The 19,724-nt window shown below is 41.4% G+C and overlaps 3 long non-coding RNA genes across 4 annotated transcripts in view; all 3 read left to right on the forward strand.

Moving 5' to 3' along the window:
• The window catches only part of LOC148135658 (uncharacterized), an 830,866-nt gene that overhangs the window by 591,865 nt on the left and 219,277 nt on the right, over positions 1-19,724 (forward strand). The window lies entirely within an intron of this gene.
• On the forward strand, positions 432-6,809 carry LOC148135663 (uncharacterized). Its single transcript, XR_015754980.1, has 2 exons — positions 432-1,239; positions 4,162-6,809. It is a non-coding gene; the product is annotated as an uncharacterized LOC148135663 (long non-coding RNA).
• The window catches only part of LOC148135664 (uncharacterized), a 73,374-nt gene continuing 67,483 nt past the window's right edge, over positions 13,834-19,724 (forward strand). The window contains exon 1 of the long non-coding RNA XR_015755012.1: positions 13,834-13,991. This is a non-coding gene — a long non-coding RNA (uncharacterized LOC148135664). The remainder of the gene's footprint in view (positions 13,992-19,724) is intronic.

Genomic DNA, 19,724 nt, shown 5'->3' on the forward strand with positions numbered 1-19,724 from the left:
CTGAATAGCTTCTTTGGAAGTAAATTTGAGTAGCTTCAGGTCTGTTTCACATGATAGTTGCATGTATTTTGTTTAAAAAAACAAATTCAATTGGAAGTTAGCTCCCTTTATTTCTACATTCATTCACAAGCAGATAAAACTAAAATTAAAGTTCAAACATATTACTATCTAATAAAACAGTTGAGCTTTTCTTCCCTGGATACTGCAAGTCTCTGTCGCACTCAAAATAACATGTAATTCATACTAAACATTTCAAAATTCAATTTAGGCAACTGAATACAGAGCGTGTCCAAAGTGATTATATTTAGAATATTCAATTAGAAGTTAACTCCCTTTAATCCTACATTCCACCACAGCAGATAAAGCTAAAAAGAACTTCAATAATATTATTAGCCAACAAAATGAATGACTTTATTTTTGCTGTTGTGGGATATAAATGAATTAATGTTATTTCTGCAAGTATAAATTCTGATACAGAATGGGAATGAGAAAATACATATTCAGCAAAAAGAAAGCATGAGACGTGAATACAGAACAATGGTGGATATATGGGCAAACAGGAAAGCATCTGTTTCCCCCTTACACGGGGACACAGGAACAAACCCTAAGCAAAGAGGTCAAAGTGGCCTCTGGATGGAAATAGATGCTGATAGAAGAAAAGATATGCCTAATCAATAATCTATAATAGACTGACGTCAAACACCCTTATGGGAGTCAGAGATAAGAGTTTGTCACGGACAAAACAGGATAAACAGAAGTTGTGGGATAAGTCTTAAGGAAATGAGTGACGTAAGCGAAGCAGGGAACAAACAATGGAATAAGGAAAAATATGGGGATTCAAACTGTATAAATTTCGAGAGTTTGTTGGATTTGGTGTGCAGTTTGTCATTACCTTACCTGGTAATGAGACAGGGCACCCACCTATAGGTGTACAAATAAATGGTGGATTCAGATATTTGTCTCGGACTGAAATTATTAAAGTGAGTGAGCTTTTGTTTCTCACAATTGGGGGCTCGTGTCCGGGATTTTCTTCCATCACCGGGGGGAGTGGCTGGCCTTGGACACTGGGAAGACGCGTCCCGTTCCCCATTGAGGAGCGGTCTCGTGTCCCGGTTTGGTCTGCTCCCTTGGGTGACTGATGTGAATCCTATAAGAGAGACATCTGAATCAGACAGTGATAGGAGCTCGATAGAAAATACGGTGACAAAAGGGGCCAGGCAACTCTGTGCACAGACCAAGGTAAGAAAATTGACTTTTAAGTATTGCCTTGGTGGCCGGGATTGAGTTTTAGTAGTTAATAAGGGACTAACGAAGGAACTCAATATGGCTTGCGCTGTGGGTAAGGAAAAAGCCTCCGGGGAAACAAAGTAAGGAAACGGCAATGGAAATGGAGGCGGGGTCCCTTACAACATTCCTCCGGAAAGTCCTTTGGGCAGGATGTTGTGGAAATTGGCAAAATAATACTTGTGCAAGGGAGAAAGATGATTAAATATTGTTGCTTTGTATGGACTAAGGACTCCATTCTTCGTCCCGCTGTCTTCTGGCCAAAGTACAGATCGGACGAAGACTGGGTTTGTGAATATCTGAGTTTATATGTCAATGTGCGAGAGAGAGAATGAAAAGAGCTGTACAGCTGGTAGGAAGTTTAACCCTTTGTGATTTGGTTTGAGTGAACATTTGTTTGTTGGTGATTGAATGTTTGTGTTTTATTCCCTGGAGCTTGAGTTCCAGGACTGTTTTGAATCTGATTTTTGTTATGGAAATTTAACATGATTTCTTTTAAGGTTAAGGATTCTATTGTGATTATGAAGAAAAAAAAAGGAATGATAACTCCTGTTCTTTTTACAGATCATGACTGCCTTACTATCAGTTTCTAACTAATCTCTTTTTATCTTTACATAAAAGCGATTTATGGAGGACAGTTGAAGTTTCAGTTCAACATTAGATTGTAGTAAAAGCAAAATTCTATGGTTAATATCTGTGACCTTGGATTTAGCCATTGTTCATGCATTAGAAGTTTTTTTTTAAAAAAAACTTGAGTAGACAAATTCTTTTAAGGCAAGTTCTGATTATTTTACGACTTATAGTATTGTAATTGAGCAATGATTGGTCAGGACTATTTAAGGAAACTAATTCTGGATCTAAATTAAAGGACTAAAACTGGGTAATTACAGTGAATTGCAAAATTGGGAACTGTATGCATTTTGCATTTTGACTATTAAATACTGAAGAAATGAACGTAAATATATATAAATATATTTATACGTTAGGAACAGTCTTTGAAGGTTAGTCAAGCATGAATTGATGAATTGGTGTTTGAAGTTATGGGGAGCTAGAAATATTGCAATATTTCTTTAAAAAAAAGAAAAAGGGGAAAAACGTAACGACTTATCCCCTTTGGGAGGTACCCATAGGGGACAAAGAGATTGGGTTTGTAAGTGCCCCCCTCACCAGTGGGGAGGTCAGAACATTTAAAAAGGAAATGGAGGTCCTGGTTGAGGATCCGGTGGGGTTGTCTGAACAAATTGTTCAATTTTTGGGGCCCAGTCTGTATACCTGAGCTGAATTAATGTCTATTTTGAATATATTATTTACTGGGGAGGAAAGGGGACTTGTACGAGGAACTGCCATTAAAATATGGGACAGGGAACACCCGATTGGAGATGGGGATGCTGGACAGGGAGAGATGAAGTTTCCCCTCAGAGACCCCCAGTGGGAAAACCAAAACCCGGAGCATAGAGACGAAATGAGGGAATTGAAAGACCTGATTCTAAAAGGAATAAGGGAGGCAGTTCCGAAGTCACAGAATTTGATTAAAGCCTTTGAAATTAGACAGGAGAAAGATGAGACTCCCTCAGCTTTCTTGCAAAGATTAAGGGACTCAATGCGGAAATACTCTGGAATGAACCCTGAGGACCCAGTGGCACAGGGTCTTTTGAAAGTACATTTTGTGACAAGAGCATGGCCAGACATACAGAGAAAGATACAGAAGATAGAAGGATGGAGTGAAAAACCATTAGATGAATTGTTAAGAGAGGCACAGAAAGTGTTTGTAAAGAGGGAGAGGACAAGGGGAACATTTGATAGAGGGTTTGAGCGACAGGGGCAGAGATGGAAGTCGCTACAGGAAGGATGCTATTATTGTGGAAAGATAGGGCATTTTAAGCGGGAGTGTCCTGATCTACAAAGGGAAGAAAAGGCAATTCCGCTTATGAATTATGATGAAGAATAGGGGTGTCAGGGGTTCCTGCCCTCGGGGGCCCACCAGGAACCCTTGATAAACTTGAAGGTGGGACCGTGTAGGGAGGAGGTAATCTCCCTAGTAGATACGGGGCAGCACGGTCATCGCCGAATTTTAAACCAAAGAAAGTAGAAATGTCGACACGGTCAATTACTGTTTCGGGGGTGAAAGGGGAAGGATTTACTGTTCCAGTATTTGAACCTATGATGATAGAAGGTCCTAAGGATAGGATCACAGGGGAACTGCTGTATATCCCTGATATAGGAAGTAACTTACTGGGGAGAGATTTAATTATCCTTTTAGGACTGGAGATTGGAATTCAGGAAGAAGAATTAGTTGTACAACTGGCAATATTGACAGAGGATGCAGAGAGAGAGATAGACCCTATAGTATGGGCTAGAGAAGGGAATCGTGGAAAACTACAGATCCCTCCCCTTTTAATAAATTTAAAACGGAAAGGGGACGTTGTCTGTGAACGACAATATCCTATTTCCATAGAAGGTAAACGGGGACTGCAGCCAGTAATTGAGGGACTGATTAGAGATGGTTTGTTGGAGCCATGTATGTCTCCTTATAATACCCCAATTCTACCAGTGCGGAAATCTGATGGAACTTATCGATTGGTGCAGGATTTGAGAACATTAAATCGAATAGTACAGATCAGGTACCCAGTGGTGCCAAACCCCTACACGTTATTAAGTAAGATCCCTCATGATCACAAATGGTTTAGTGTGATAGATTTAAAGGATGCCTTTTGGGCTTGTCCCTTGGCGGAGGAAAGATTTGGGACTATCCCCCTATGAAATCTTATTTGAATTACCTTATCTGGGAACACAGGGAGAATTGCCAATTCCCGAAACTAAAGATTTGTTTTTAAAGAAGTATATACTGGGCTTGTGCTCCTCTTTATCTTTCCTCAGAAAACAGGGTCTATTGGCACAGACTCCGCCCCTTGAATTTGCTGTTCATCCCATCCGGCCAGGAGATTGGGTCTTAATAAAATCATGGACAGAGACTAAGCTGCAGCCAGACTGGGAAGGGCCGTACCAGGCTCTTTTGACTACCGAAACGGCAATAAGGACGGTGGAGAAAGGCTGGACTCATTATACCCGGATCAAAGGGCCAGTGGACCCTCCAGTTGAGGAAGAAGTCTGGACAGCCGAATCAACACAAGACCCGCTGAAACTCAGACTAAAGAGACTTTGAGTAATTGACTATACAGTGGCGATGCGGGCGCGGGATTATTTCTGTAAGATTGTATATTAAGCCTTTTTGTGTTTTAGCATAATGATCAGAATACTGGGAATGCTTAGAGTTATGATGCTAGCCCTCTTGGTATTAGGATTTTGTCACATATCATTTTCATATGTATTATTAATGGTTCCTGAGTCTGATAATCCACAAGTAATAGACACTGATATATGTAGCTTAGTAAATTGTGGGAATGTAGCTAATCAGAGACAATACCGCAACTCAGAGATACATCTTAAGTCCTATGGGGATGGCCTCGGGGATGGTACCTGGTATAATGGTCTTGTCACAATACACCGGGCCCCCTTCCGACCAGCACGCGATTGTCCCAATAAAAAGTGTAACCCCATATATTTAACGATAAGAAAAACCACATGGCACGAAGCAGTTTTGGGAGGTGGCACTTATGAGGTACAATTAAATGAAACATTTGGGATTGAAATGAAAGCAAATGGGAAGGAGTTTGTGGGCTGTTGTTTTCGAATTAGCATAGGACAGGGAAAAATGGGTAGAATTACTGGGTAATGAGATACAACCTTTCACTCCTCCCAATGATCCTACAGTAGTAAAAATTATAGAGGTAAAGGATTTGAAACAGACCATCGAGATAGAGACTGGGTACGGGGATACAAATGCCTGGGTTGAATGAGTAAAGTATACTGTAAAAAGTCTGAACAAAAGCAATTGCTATGCATGTGCCTCCGGTAGGCCAGTGGCCCAGGTGGTTCCCTTTCCACTCGGGTGGAAGCGAGACAGGAAGGGCATGAAATGTATGATAGCCCTGTACCAGGATGAGATTGCATGGAATGATAGGAATTGTACCTCCCTATCTCTGATGTTCCCTCCCTTGGAGGAGAAAGATGCAAAAGTTCCCCCCACATTTTCCGCCGCAGTTGGAAATCACACGTCATGTGTGCACAGGCGAGGTACGAGTCGGTCGAGACATTTGGGGGAGCTGAAATTATGTACAGAGATTAAGAATGTTACCGAAACGAAGAAGGGAGGGAACTACTCAGCATTAAAGGTTCCCCGAGCGGATCTGTGGTGGTACTGTGGAGGAAAAATATTGAGACCCACCCTACCTCCGGATTGGAGAGGGATATGCGCAATTGTACAATTGGCAATTCCATTTACCCTGGCATTTGAGAAGGAAAAGATAGTAGGGAAAAAGGGAAGGGGTAAGAGATTACTGTTAGATAATTCTTTTGATGACAGGATTTATCTCGATTCGGTAGGAGTCCCGAGGGGAGTACCTGAATTCAAAGCTCGTAACCAGATTGCAGCAGGCTTTGAGTCAGCTCTCTTTTGGTGGGCAACAATTAATAAAAATGTAGACTGGATAAATTACATTTTTCATAATCAACAGCGATTTATAAAATTATACAAGAGAGGCGGTTAAAGGAATATCAGAACAGCTTGATGCGACAAGTAGGATGGCATGGGAAAACAGAATAGCCCTTGATATGATTTTAGCAGAGAAAGGGGGTGGTGGTTTTTATCCTTACTTCCCTGATAGTAGTAGTCGGGGTATTGGTGGCCATTGGCTGTTGTATCATACCCTGTATACGAGGGCTCACCCAGAGGCTGATTGAAACAGCCTTGATGAAACGAATGCCCCTGAGGGGACATTTGACAGAGGAACTTTATCAACTAAATAATAAGGAGATGAGTGAGACTAAGATGGATGAAATCTCTGAAATGATGCTTGCGAATTTTTGAGAACAATGTTTAAAAAAAAGAGACAAAAATGCAGAAGATAACAGATAGTAATGAAAAGAAAAAGGGGAAATTGTGGGATATAAATGAATTAATGTTATTTCTGCAAGTATAAATTCTGATACAGAATGGGAATGAGAAAATACATATTCAGCAAAAAGAAAGCATGAGACGTGAATACAGAACAATGGTGGATATATGGGCAAACAGGAAAGCATCTGTTTCCCCCTTACACGGGGACACAGGAACAAACCCTAATCAAAGAGGTCAAAGTGGCCTCTGGATGGAAATAGATGCTGATAGAAGAAAAGATATGCCTAATCAATAATCTATAATAGACTGACGTCAAACACCCTTATGGGAGTCAGAGATAAGAGTTTGTCACGGACAAAACAGGATAAACAGAAGTTGTGGGATAAGTCTTAAGGAAATGAGTGACGTAAGCGAAGCAGGGAACAAACAATGGAATAAGGAAAAATATGGGGATTCAAACTGTATAAATTTCGAGAGTTTGTTGGATTTGGTGTGCAGTTTGTCATTACCTTACCTGGTAATGAGACAGGGCACCCACCTATAGGTGTACAAATAAATGGCGGATTCAGGTTATTTGTCTCGGACTGAAATTATTAAAGTGAGTGAGCTTTTGTTTCTCACACTGTCACTCAAAGTCTCTCTCACATTACAAAATAACATACCATTTCTAATCTGCGTTTCTAAATTCAGTTTCGGCAACCTAATATGGAGCATGTCTAAAGTGATTATGTTCAGAATGTGAGTGTATGTCACTAAACAGTTTGGACCCGGAGATTAGAAGCGCCTCCTTACATTGCAGAATGTCTCTCCCTGCATCTTTTTTTCAAATTGCTCCGACACTAAAGTGCACAGTAAAGGAAAGCTGTGTGCCTGAGAAACAAAATGTGAGTCCGCAGTGATACATAACACCGAGGTACACTTTTGAAAGAGCATCTAATGAACTAGAACAAGACAGTCCATAAGTCTTTTTTAAAATCCTCAACGTCTAAACCATTGCATGTAACAGTCTGGGTACATCAGGAATGTTTGGTTAAGTTAGAGAGTATTACAGTAATAATTACCACGAATGTAGGTTATAAACAGTACATTTCTCTGCTCACTGATAGCTCTGACAGGGCAGTTAACTCATAAAAATCAGCAAAAATTCGCTGTTACACTACACCAGTGTTAACCATGTATAAAGGGCCCACTCAGTTTTAATGAGATACATGAATCAGAGAATGGTGTAACAAGTGAAGTGAGTTTGAACCAATTCAAATTTGTTAATTTACTTTGAGATGATAACAAATGTTACTTCAATGTGGGATTTTGGATCCATTAACTTCATTTTCAGGAGCTTTAAAGATACTCAATAAACAGACTGACCTAACCAGAACGTCACTGCATTCAATGTCCTGTTTTCTGATAGTCATACAGTGAATGCTGTATTCAGTGACTTTCCTTTTAAAGGGAGAAATACCAAGTGAAATGCATCCATTGTGAGTAAATGGGAAAATATAGTTTGTTTGGTAGGATTTTCCTTTAGTTGATTCATTTTCCCTTTAATCGGCCAGATCCAATAGTTGGCAGCAATTAAGCTGACGACAGAAAAGGTCCTTGAGTTCCCAGTTTCATTTACTGGAAGCAGGTGGAGTTTCTGCAGTGGATGAAAGATATTTTGTCTCACGGTTGACCAGTTGGTGGAAAGCCAACTGCAAACTATAACCACCGCCTCCGCAGAAACACATCTACTCAGCAGCAATGCTGGAGAAAAGTTTATTTTCAGTTGTGTAACTTGGAGAACTAGTCCCTCCTCTCATTGAAGGAAATATTCGCAGAGTCTCAGACACAACCTTAACATCAACAGTTCATTCAAGGATCACTACAGCACTGTTTAGTATTGAGAAAAACTGATCAATAGTCATAGAGTCATGTAGTGATACAGCATGGAAACAGACCCTTCGGTCCACCCAGTCCATGCCAGTCCTAATCCCAAACTAAACTAATCCCACCTGTGTGTACTTGGCCCATATCCATCCAAACATTTGATATTCATTTACTTATCCAAATATCTTCTAAAGGTTGTAAGTATCCACCACCAAATCATCCCACACACAAACCATTCTCTGTGTCTCTGATAACCTTTTTAAAATTTTTCTCCTTTCATTGCAAAAACATGTTCCCTATTGTTGAAATCCCCCACCATAGGGAAAATACACCAATGTCTGGGTCAAAAATTGAAAATAATCCCAGCTCCAAACATTTACAAAATATCACTATGGATCTTCCTCGAATCCAAAAAAGATTGTCCCCTTTGATCAATGATTTATAAAATTTACTCGCGTATCTACTATGATAGACGTTTTCAAATAACTTCTTAGGTGCAAATTTTTTTCACATCAATCGGATTAAAGTAACATTTCGTGCGCTACCCCCACACACTAAAAAACAAGTTTGTTAACACGAATTGCTCTGAGGAAGTCTACGATGGATTCTTTTATCAAACAAAATCATTTCCAATGTTGTGAGAGCTCGTCTATCTTCTGTGCAATGGTCTGAATTTTAAGTTGTGTCTGACTGCAGATGAAATTGGCTGATCTGGGTAAAAGTACAGTTTGTGCCTTTCGCATTGTGAATGTATATTGCTGACTTTAGTTGAATAAAGAGATGTTGTTCCAGCATCGTCTGGCACCATTAATTAGACCATTAATTTCCACATCACTAACCGTAGGGTCAGGTGTAGTTTATTGATATGTGATATTTTTGAAACGAAAGCTTCGTACATTCCCAGTATGAATCATGTCAATTAGAGCCATTCACCTTTCCACTCATGGCTTTATAAACTTATATGAGGTCACCCCCCCCCCCCCCCCGAACTCTCACCCTCCAGTGACAAAAGTTACAGTCTATCTGGATTTCCAACATGATTCTGTTCCCTCACATTCTGCTGTGAAAGATCCTCCTGCCACCCCAGATCCACAGACAGTATCCCTTGTTACTAGTTCAAAGAAATGAAAGGAACTTCTCCCACCATATTGTTCAATTTTAGTTGGCTTCAAACACTATCACAAATAAATGTTCATGTCATTGCTGATTTTTGGGAGAATTCCGTGTACACAGTATCTGCTGAAATACCTGTAGTACCATCCTGAATCTGGTTCGCAGATTTATCTGTTACTCACAAACGCATCCAGACATCAGGGAATAGTGAACATCGCCCACCCCCACCCCTCCACCCTTCCCCTCTGTACTTTGCACTTTGTGAAATCCGTGTTGTCAATAATCAGTTAAAAGAAAGTTTTGAAAAAACTTTCTTAATTCATGTTGCTGATCTTGGCTGAATAAAGGTATGTTGCTGTCAGCATTTCTGGGGAACATGTCTGCATTTTTTTCATGTCAGTTTACAATGATATTAAGTCAAGAATAGTCAAAATGTCCTGAGGAACAACGTTTAGAAATGGGCCTATTAGCTCCTCAGGGCTGGACCAACTGTTTGAATATTGATACAGTTCTGCCCCTACGTTTTCCCCATAAGACAGGATTTACAGCATTGGAGATCATATCGATGTTGATAATGGATTAGACCCTACACAATGTTCCCGAATGTTTACAGTGCTATCACCTGCAGGGTTATGGACAACATGCTATAAATGGGGTGTTGGCTGGAAGGCTCTATCTTCACGTGATCTTCAGGTGCGATGGGCGAAGTGATCTCTCTGTCGTGAAAACATCCTACTACTCGAAATTCATCTTTCCTACTTTGTCTCCAGGATGTTGCCTGGAATGGAGAATAGGTCGCACGAGGATAGGTTGAGAGTGCTAGGCCATTTCTCATTGGAAAGGCGAAGGAAGAGGGGTGACTTGATAGAGGTTTATAAGATGATCAGGGGAATAGATAGAGTAGACAGTCAGAGAGTTTTTCCCCGAGTACAACAGAGTGTTACAAGGCGACATAAATTTAAGGTGAAGGGTGGAAGGTATAGGGGGGATGTCAGGGGTATGTTCTTTACCCAGAGAGTGGTGGGGGCATGGAATGTGCTGCCTGTGGGAGTGGCAGAGTCAGAATCATTGGTGACCTTTAAGTGGCAATTGGATAGGTACATGGATAGGTGCTTAAGCTAGGACAAATGTTCGGCACAACATCGTGGGCCAAAGGGCCTGTTCTGTGCTGTATTGTTCTATGTTCTATGTCTCGTTCAGAGGCTCCACTTCACATGATTCATACCGGAAATATTCCAAGCATTCGTTTCAATGAGATCAATACACCCCACCTGATAGTCTGGCTAGTGATGTGGAAATTAATGGTCTAATTAATGGTGCCAGACGATGCCTGGGACAACATCACGTCATTCAACTAAAGTCAGCAATATACATTAACAACGTGAAAGGCACAAACTGTACTTTTACCCAGATCAGCCAGTTTCATCTGCAGTCAGACACAAAATTCAGACCATTGCACAGAAGATAGACGAGCCCTCACAACATTGGAAATTATTTTGTTTGATAAAACAGTCCATCATAGACTTGCTGAGAGCAACTCGTGAATATTGCTTGATTTCTTTTTGTGTGGGGTAACACATGAAATCTTACTGTATTCCGACTGATGTGAACCATTTGCACTTCAAGTTATTTGAAAACGTCCTTCACAACAGATATGTTAGTAAATTTTAGAAATCTTTGATCAAAGGGACAATTTTTTTTGGATTCCAGGAAGATCCATAGTGATATTTTGTAAATGTTTGGAGCTGTGATTGCTTTAAATTTTGAACTAAGACATTGGCATACAGTGCACAACTTCACAATTTGCTGTAACATGAAACTCGCAACCACTGTGAATCTGGAAGGCGATGGTTCAGAATTTAACAAGGACCTCGCAAGGTTCGTGGAATGGACCAACAAATGATTCATGAAATTTAACAAAGGCATTTCTGAAATGATTAATTTAGCTAGGAAGAATGTCGAGACACAAATTCACATCTCTGTTTGCATTTCAATATACTATAAATTACTTTTCTATTATATCCTAAAATACTTGTGTCTTTGTTCATATTTAATACACTCTATCTTGTTCCGGAGCTAACACAGTTTCTTTATTTATTTCACTCAAGACTGTATGCTGTATTTTTGCCTCAGTATTGACCAAACTCGGTTTGGTGCCAGCTTATACCACTTGAGCTGCTTTTTCAGGAAGTGAATCTCTCCACCTGTTTTGTCAAAATAATCTGTTCATGCTTAGATCAAAATAAATCCTGTTAATATCATCCCAAATTCAGGCTCGGTTATTTTGTATTTATTCATTGGAAATGAACAGAATATGACCGGCCTGTTCTTGGTGGAGTGGGAGAGGGAGTTAAAGTGGTCAGCCACGGGGCCGTGGGGTTGGTTGGCACGGGTGTCCCAGAGATGTTCTCTGAAATGATCCGCAAGTTAGTGTCCTGTCTCCCTGATGTAGAGGAGACCACAGCAGGTGGAACAGACACAGTGGATGACATTTGTGGAAGTATAGACAAATTGCTCCGGGATGTGGTAGGATCATTTGGGGCCTTGTCGGAGGTGAGGGGGGAGGTGTGGGCTGGTGGAGGGGCATGGACCTGATGAGGGAGTCACGGAGGGAATGGTGTCTCCGGAATGCAGATAGGGGTAGGGAGGGAAATACACCCCGAGTGATGGGGTCTGTTTACAGGTGGTGGAAGCAGTGGAGGATGATATGATGCATGCAAGGTTGGTGCGATGGAAGATGAGGGCCAGGAGGGCTCCCTGTTGCGATTGGAGGGTTGGGGTTCAAGGGCATCGTCGACCACATGGGAGGGGAAATTGCAGTCTTTGAAAAAGGAGGTTATCCGGGATGTTTTATGGTGGAACTGGTCCTCCTGGGAGCAGGTGCGGTGGAGGCAGAGGTATTGACAATAAGGGATGGCATTTTTACCGGAGGTCAGGTGGGAGGAGTGTAGCCCAGGTAACTGTGGGAGTCAGTGGGCTTGCAGTAAATGTTTAGTCGGTCACTGGAGATAGAGGTGGAGAGGTCTAGGAAAGGGAGGGAGGTGTCCAAGATGGTCCCTGTGAAGTTTAGGTCAGGGTGGAAGGCTTTAGTAAAGTTGATGAACTGTTCAATCTCCTTGTGCTAGCATGAGGTGGCGTTGATACAGTCATCAATGTAGCAGTGGTAAAGATGGGCAATGATACGGTGTAGCTGTGGAAGATTGACTGTTCCACATATCTGACGAAGAGGCAGGCATAGCTGGGGTCCATACAGGTGTCCATGGCTACCCCTTTGGTTTGGAGGAAGTGGGAGGATTGAAAGGAAATGTAGTTGAGGTTGAGCATGTACTGCTTGGTTTGACGTGACAGGAAGAAACGGAGGGCTTCGAGGCCGACATCATGGCGTTTGGATGTGTACGGGGCCTGGACATTCTGTTCTCTCTGGGGCTTATCAATAGCTTGCAGTTATTATGGAACTGAAAGTGCAATGGCTGGGAACTCGGAGAAACCAATGTTTAAGTCTTCTGCTTGAAGCACATTTTGACCAGAACATTTAAACACCACAAAGCTCACTGTAGGAAATGCCTGGGCTGCAACTTTTAATAATGTTTGAAACTTTGTTAAAAATAGGGATTTTTAGTCATAGTTTCTGAAATAATCAAGAAAAGAATTAACCGTTAGAACAAGCTCTTTCAAAGAGAGAGGATTTGCAAAGATTGAAACCATACAGTGCTGTGCTTTATTTGAATTCAATGTCGGTCAGAGTTCGATACAGCCAAGGTGATCTCTCCATATATTGGTTCTGTTAATCTGACACACTAACATACCTGTCTGTACAAAACTGTATTATTTGTTTAGTTGATCAAAATTTAGGAAACAGATCAAACAGAATGTATTCGGCTGGGAAGGTGATGGATACAGAAGACAGAATCAAAAACTGGGAACATTAAATCTGAAAAGAGAGTAACAAGTAGTACAAGATCAAAGACATGACAAGGTGCATGTCGATATGTCCCAGACGTTAGTGAATCGAATGAGCTTGTTAGATGGTCGAGAGACTCGTCCAATGATGTCCTGGAAACAGACCGCGAAACAGAGATCAAAAGGTCAATTTGCAAATGTCACTTCAATGTAATCACTTCACACTCTGTGTCCTGATATAGGCCACATTGGCAGATGTTTCCGCTAGATTGCATCCCCCGGGTTTATTTTCTGATCAGAACGGAGATGTGTGGCTTACTGCTGGCACAGAGAAACAGGAAGTTGTGTGCCAGCTGAGAATGATACATCAGGCGCTACTTTCCGTATTATCAGCACAAAGTCTTCCTGCCTCTGAGGGGGAACACACACTGACACTGTCAAGAACAAACGGACAGATTGCTGTTGGTTTCAACACTGTATTCAATTCCATTCCCATTTCCCAGAATGAAACAGAAGAGACACAAGATTATTTCAGCTAGAGTAAATTATCTGTCAGAGAGATAAGAAGAGTTGTCATCGGGTGAAAGGAGCTAAGTGACAATGTGTAGTTTCACTCATAAACCTATGTTTAAAAGTAGAAAGCTTGAGGGAAGTTAATAAGTAAATCTAAGAGACAGCATTCATTAAAAGTTGGAATTGTAAGGTTTAAGCAATAAAATTCAGCATGGCTTTGGTGGAAGTGATATCATATCGGAAGTGGTTGATTCTGTTTTCCGGAGAGGCAATGAGATGTAACATCGGGTGTAAAAAGTGGATGTAATGCTTCTTGACTTCAATCAGGTTTTTGACCAGATCTTGCATCTTTAATATGGTAAGGGTTCATGGGATCTGGTGCCGTTTGGCAAATGATTCGAAGGTTTATTTGTTGGCAGAAGGTAATGGTCGAAGGTAGTCATTGTGAAGACATCTTGTGTCCAGTGGCTTACTACATGACTGGTTGCTGGATCCTTTGATGTTTGCAGCGTATATGAACGGTCTAGTCAAGAATGTAGCAATTTTCATCAGTAAGTTCAAAGATGAGGTGAAAAACGTTTGGTTTTGCAATTAGTGAGGAGGAAAGCCAGTGTGACATCGATGACCTTGTCTGTCGGAGAGAAGAATTGAAAACAGAACATTATATCCTAAAGTCTGTGAAGTAAAGTATTTTCGAGACTAACAATTTAAGCGAATATACAATGCATTGTTGGAATCTACACAATACAAAGGATAAGCAATCTTCTGTTGTGAATATCCACATTATGGAGTGGGGGTTGGAATTATAGTCTGGAGATATTGTACCTAGACCATTCTTTCAGGAAACAGGGGTCTGAGCCCACAGTGCTGCCACATCAAGACATGAATTAAAGTTGATAATTAAACAACTCATTGAAGGAATAAGCTCCACAGATATTTCCTTGCTCTGCTTTGGAGAGCACAACACATCAGCACAAAAGTTAAGGCTGAAGCATTCACAGCAATCTTCAGCCAGAAGTGCCAATTGTGTGATCCATCTCGGCATTTTTCATAGATCACCAATATCACAGATACCTGTCAGCAGGGAATTCGCCTCTCTCCATGTGAAATCAAGGCACTGTTGGCCGGTGGGGGGGGGGGGGGGGGGGGGGGGGGCAGGGGTTACTGCAAATGCTATGGAGCCTGACAAAATTCTGGCAATAATACTGATGACTTGTGCTAGCCAAGCAATCCCGGTACAGCTAAAACACTGGCATGGACAATGTGGAAAATAGGCCAGGCATGTCCTGTGCACAGAAAATAGGTCAAACCACCCTGGCGAATTACTGCCCCATCGGTCCATGCTCAATCATGAGTTAGATGTAGGGAGGTGCTATCAAGCAGCACTAGCTCAGCAATAACCTGTGTAAATGTGGGTTACGCAAGGCCTACTCAGCTCATGTCTGAATTACAGACTTGATTTAAACTTGGACAAAGAACTGAATTCCAGAAATGAGGGGAGAGTGACAGCCCTTCACAGTAAGGTCACATTCGACAGAGGGTGATATTATGGAGCCTCGCAAAACTGGGTTCAATGGGTATCAGGTGACAACCTTCCTGCTGCCAGCAGTCATACCTCACACATTGAAAGATGGCTTTGCTTGTTAGAGGGCAGTCGTCTCAGCCAAAGCAAATCTCTGTTGGAGTTCCTGAAGAAAGTGTCCTTGGCACAATCATGTTCAGCTGCTTCAGCAATGACCTTCCCTCCATCAGAAGGTCAGAAGTGAAATCTACATTAATCTCGCACTTTTTTGTGACTCCTCAGTCCACATTCAAACACAACAAAATTTGGACAATTTCCAGACTTGAGCTGACAAGTGGCACATAGCATTCACACCACAAAGCTGCGAGACAATGACCATTGACAATAAGAGACAACCTAACCAAAACCCCTTGACATTCAATAGTGTTAAAATCACTGAATCCCTCACCATCGACACCCTGGGTTTTATTGTTCATTAGAAATTGAGCTGGACACTCCATATAACTACAATGGTTGTACGAGCAGGCCGGAGGCTAGGAATACTGCAGCGAGTAACTCACCCTCCTGACTCGCAAAGCCAATTGACTGTCTAAGAGACAGAGGTCAGGAGGCTAATAGCACAGCTCACCCCTTGACTGGATAGGAGCAGCTTCAACTGCACTCAAGAAGCTTGGCATTGTCCAGGACACAGCATCCCACGTGATCAGTAGCATATCCACAAGCCTCCATTGCCTCCAAATCTGATTCTTAGTACCTGCCATATGCACTATCTAAAATCCTACACTGCAGTAACTTAGCCACTTCCTTAGACAGTACCTTCCCACTACCACTTGCATCTCGAAGGACAGGAGCAGCAGATACATGGGAACAGCACCACTGTAAGCTCCTCTCTAAAACACTCGGCATCCTGACATGGAAATATGTCACCGATCCTTTACTGTAATTGGGTCAAAATCTGGAATTCCCTTCCTCAGGCCATTTTGGAACATGTTATTTCAGAAAGGCAGCTTACTGCCATCTGCTGAAGGACAACTACGGACAACTAAAAGCAACCACCATGTTTCAGGAGTCAATAAAAAAATCATTAAAGCTAACATGACAGTTTGATAAAGTGGTTGAGGATGCATTATGAGTATGTAATAAGCAATCAAAAGGTTTGAAGTAAAGTTCCAGAATCAGTCCCTACCATGGTAGCTTCAATTAATAAAAGAGTATGAAATGAAAATGCTGGAATAATGAACGATAATCACAGACCTACCAAAGGTTTGAAGCATGTTACATGGTTCAGTATTGTCCTTCAGAGGAGGTCGTCTGACCTTCCTATCTGGCCTGCACTAGATTATATTACTTACAGATTACTTAGATTACTTACAGTGTGGAAACAGGCCCTTCGGCCCAACACTGACCCGCCGAAGCGCAACCCACCCATACCCCTACATTTACCCCTTCAACCTAACACTACGGGCAATTTTAGCGTGGCCAATTCACCTGACCCGCACATCTTTGTGACTGTGGGAGGAAACCGGAGCACCCGGAGGAAACCCACGCAGACACGGGGAGAATGTGCAAACTCCACACAGTCAGTTGCCTGAGTTGGGAAATGAACCCGGGTCTCTGGCGCTGTGAAGCAGCAGTGCTAACCACTGTGCCACCGTGCCGCCCACTACCCGTTCAACAATAAGGTGATGGTCCTTTCCTGTGCCGAACCTGACTAAGAAACCCATCAGGAGAAAGTGAGGACTGCAGGTGCTGGAGATCAGAGTTGAGAGTGTAGTGCTGGAAAAGCACAGCAGATCAGACAGCATCCGAGGAGCAGGAAAATCAACGTTCCAGGCATAACCCCTTCATCAGGTATCCTAATGAAGGCCTCATGCCCGAAACGTCGATTCTCTTGCTCCTCGGATGCTGCCTGACCTGATGTACTTTTCCAGCACTACAGTCTCGACTGAGAAGCCATTTGGTTGTAATAAAGCTTCTTAAGAAAGATCAACCATAATTAGCCGAGTAAGATGGCAGGCCTTCAAAAAGGTAGCTGATGAGCACCTTCTTGGGATATGTGACTAACCTTTTCATAAGTCAGTGAAGAATTCAAAAAATGCAAATTATGGTGAGTCAGGCTCTTCAGACAGAGTCCGGTACACAGTTTAGATTGATGATTGGATGCAAAGTCTCCTGTGATGTTGCTGTGAACAGCAGGAGAGTTCTTGCCAGTATTGCACTCCAATATTTGTTCATGAGGTAAAGTGTCAGATTGATTGCATTTCTGTTTGTGACCGCTTTCTGTGCATTCCCAATATTAGGCTCACAGCGGTGACACCATGACACCAATATTCCCAAACTCCAGTTTGATGCTGAATGGACGGGGTTTGGAATACCATCGTTTGCCCAGGGTGAAATTTGAATTCAAAGAAAGCCTGGAATCAGAAAGAAAGCCAAATGGTGACCATGTCACCCGAGTCAATGGGAAAATACAAAAACAGCTGGTTCACGAACGACAAGGCATCTGTCACCTTTCCATGGTCTGGCCAACATGAGATTCCAGACCCACTGTGTTCTGAAGTGGCTTTAGCAAGGTATTCAATGGGAAGTTGGGGATAGGGACTCATTGCTGACCCTTACCAGAAAGTGATACGTGTAACAAAACCTCACAACAACTATATCAATTAAATGTAATTGTTGCGCAGTTCCTGATGTCATTTCAAGTATTTCATGTGAATATTCTAAAATGCACTTTGAGTGATGTTGCACCGTCTAAACGGACTACAATATAAATTAGTGGGACATTCAGAGTAGGAGAAAGTGAGGACTGCAGATGCTGGAGATCAGAGCTGAAAATGTGTTGCTGGAAAAGTGCAGCAGGTCAGGCAGCATCCAAGGAGCAGGAGAATCGACATTTCAGGCATAAGCAACACATTTTCAGCAGCGACATTCAGAGTAGATCCAGTTCAACATTGAAGTTTAATTGCAGAATTTCCAGCACTGAATATTTAACCTAAATAAAAGTTTTAAATTGTGTTTATCATTCAGAAATAAATAAAATCTTTTGCAATTCGTCTTCATAAATTGGTATTCACTTCTGAAAATGGTCACCATTCTTAAAATAAACTTGTTTCGATTTGAATCTTACCAACAAATCACTTCTTTCATCTGGCTTTGCTGTCCCCATCACTTCATTGAAACCAATTAAGCATTTATGTAAATAAACACAGAAATAGAATTCTCAGAATAAATTACAGAACAACAAAACCGCAATTTATATTTCCCCACAAGCACAGCACACGAATTGTGGAAAAAATGCAAATAACTCAATGGATTCCAATACTAATTGATGTTAGGACTTTTTAATACATAATTTGTATAATTGTTGAATGACAGAGGTATCAATTGTCATGTTTAGTCAAAAAAAACTATAATTAAGTGATACATTGGCACAGCTAATATTTCTGTCTCTCTTTTTCTCTCTTCCCCTCCTGCCTCCCCCCATTTTCCTTTATATCTGATGCCTTGTTTTGCCTCTCCACAATCGGACAACGTTTTCCTTAATAACATGAAGCCAACACCTCACCAACATATGCTCTCAGCCAAATTCATCCATTTCTTTCGAGAGATTTGAGTCAGTACAACCAGATTTTCTCAAAAATCTGTCTGAGTATTGAGTGATCTGGAAATGCTTGATCGGAAAGACTTTACTGTGATAGTGTTTTCATTGTAACTCAGCAGTATTATTCTTGGCTGAGGAATGTTTAATGGTTCAGTGCAATGCATATTTAGTCTATAATTAACTTTTACTGCACATCTCATGGAATGTTTAATATTGTAGAGGGTGATTTATTCTGTGTCGACTCTGTGTTGTACCTGCTCTGGGAGGGTTTTTTTTAGGGAATCCTGGATGCGGATCTATACTGTGTCTAAACCAAAATGTATTTGACATGTTTGCATTGGACAGCACAATATTGAGGGAGATTTCCCCAGCACATTACATGAGCTGTACAATCACAGAAAACATTTGATGTAGCCGTGTAAAGGGGCTTGAACTCCTACCCACTATCATTCTGATTTTGAAATGCTTGATACCAGAATAAAAAGGGAACAACACGATGCATCGAAACTTTGTTATACAAGTAGATTATCATCTATCGGCACAGACATACATACACACATAAGGAAATCATCTATGAACAACCCTTGCAGTGTTTAATGGATAAGTGCAGAGAGACCTTTAATATGCAATGTGTGTATTCCATGCAATGCATACCGACAATGCGTTTGATATGGTAGTTTAAATGTAGTTTTGATCTGTCTTTAACCTTTTCTGTGACAGCTGTGGTTGTGTTTGACAAATATTCAACAGAACTGGAGGAATTTAAATGCAGTCACTGCATTAGAGGCAGAATGCAATGCCATCAAACAGGGAGAAAGGCAATCCCTGTCTTTTTTCATGATGAGGAGGCATTGAAGCAGCTGGGCTTCAAACATGAAATGGAGGTTAATTTAAATGAGGCCGAGCTAATTCTGAAAAGACCAACTTAGAGCAAAGATGAATGATAGGGAACCAGAAGCAGCCTGTTC

Source organism: Chiloscyllium plagiosum, unplaced genomic scaffold (genome assembly GCF_037043375.1).
Source record: "Chiloscyllium plagiosum isolate Xiang-an unplaced genomic scaffold, Cpla_swu_hap1 HiC_scaffold_49, whole genome shotgun sequence".
Lineage (NCBI taxonomy): Eukaryota > Metazoa > Chordata > Chondrichthyes > Orectolobiformes > Hemiscylliidae > Chiloscyllium > Chiloscyllium plagiosum.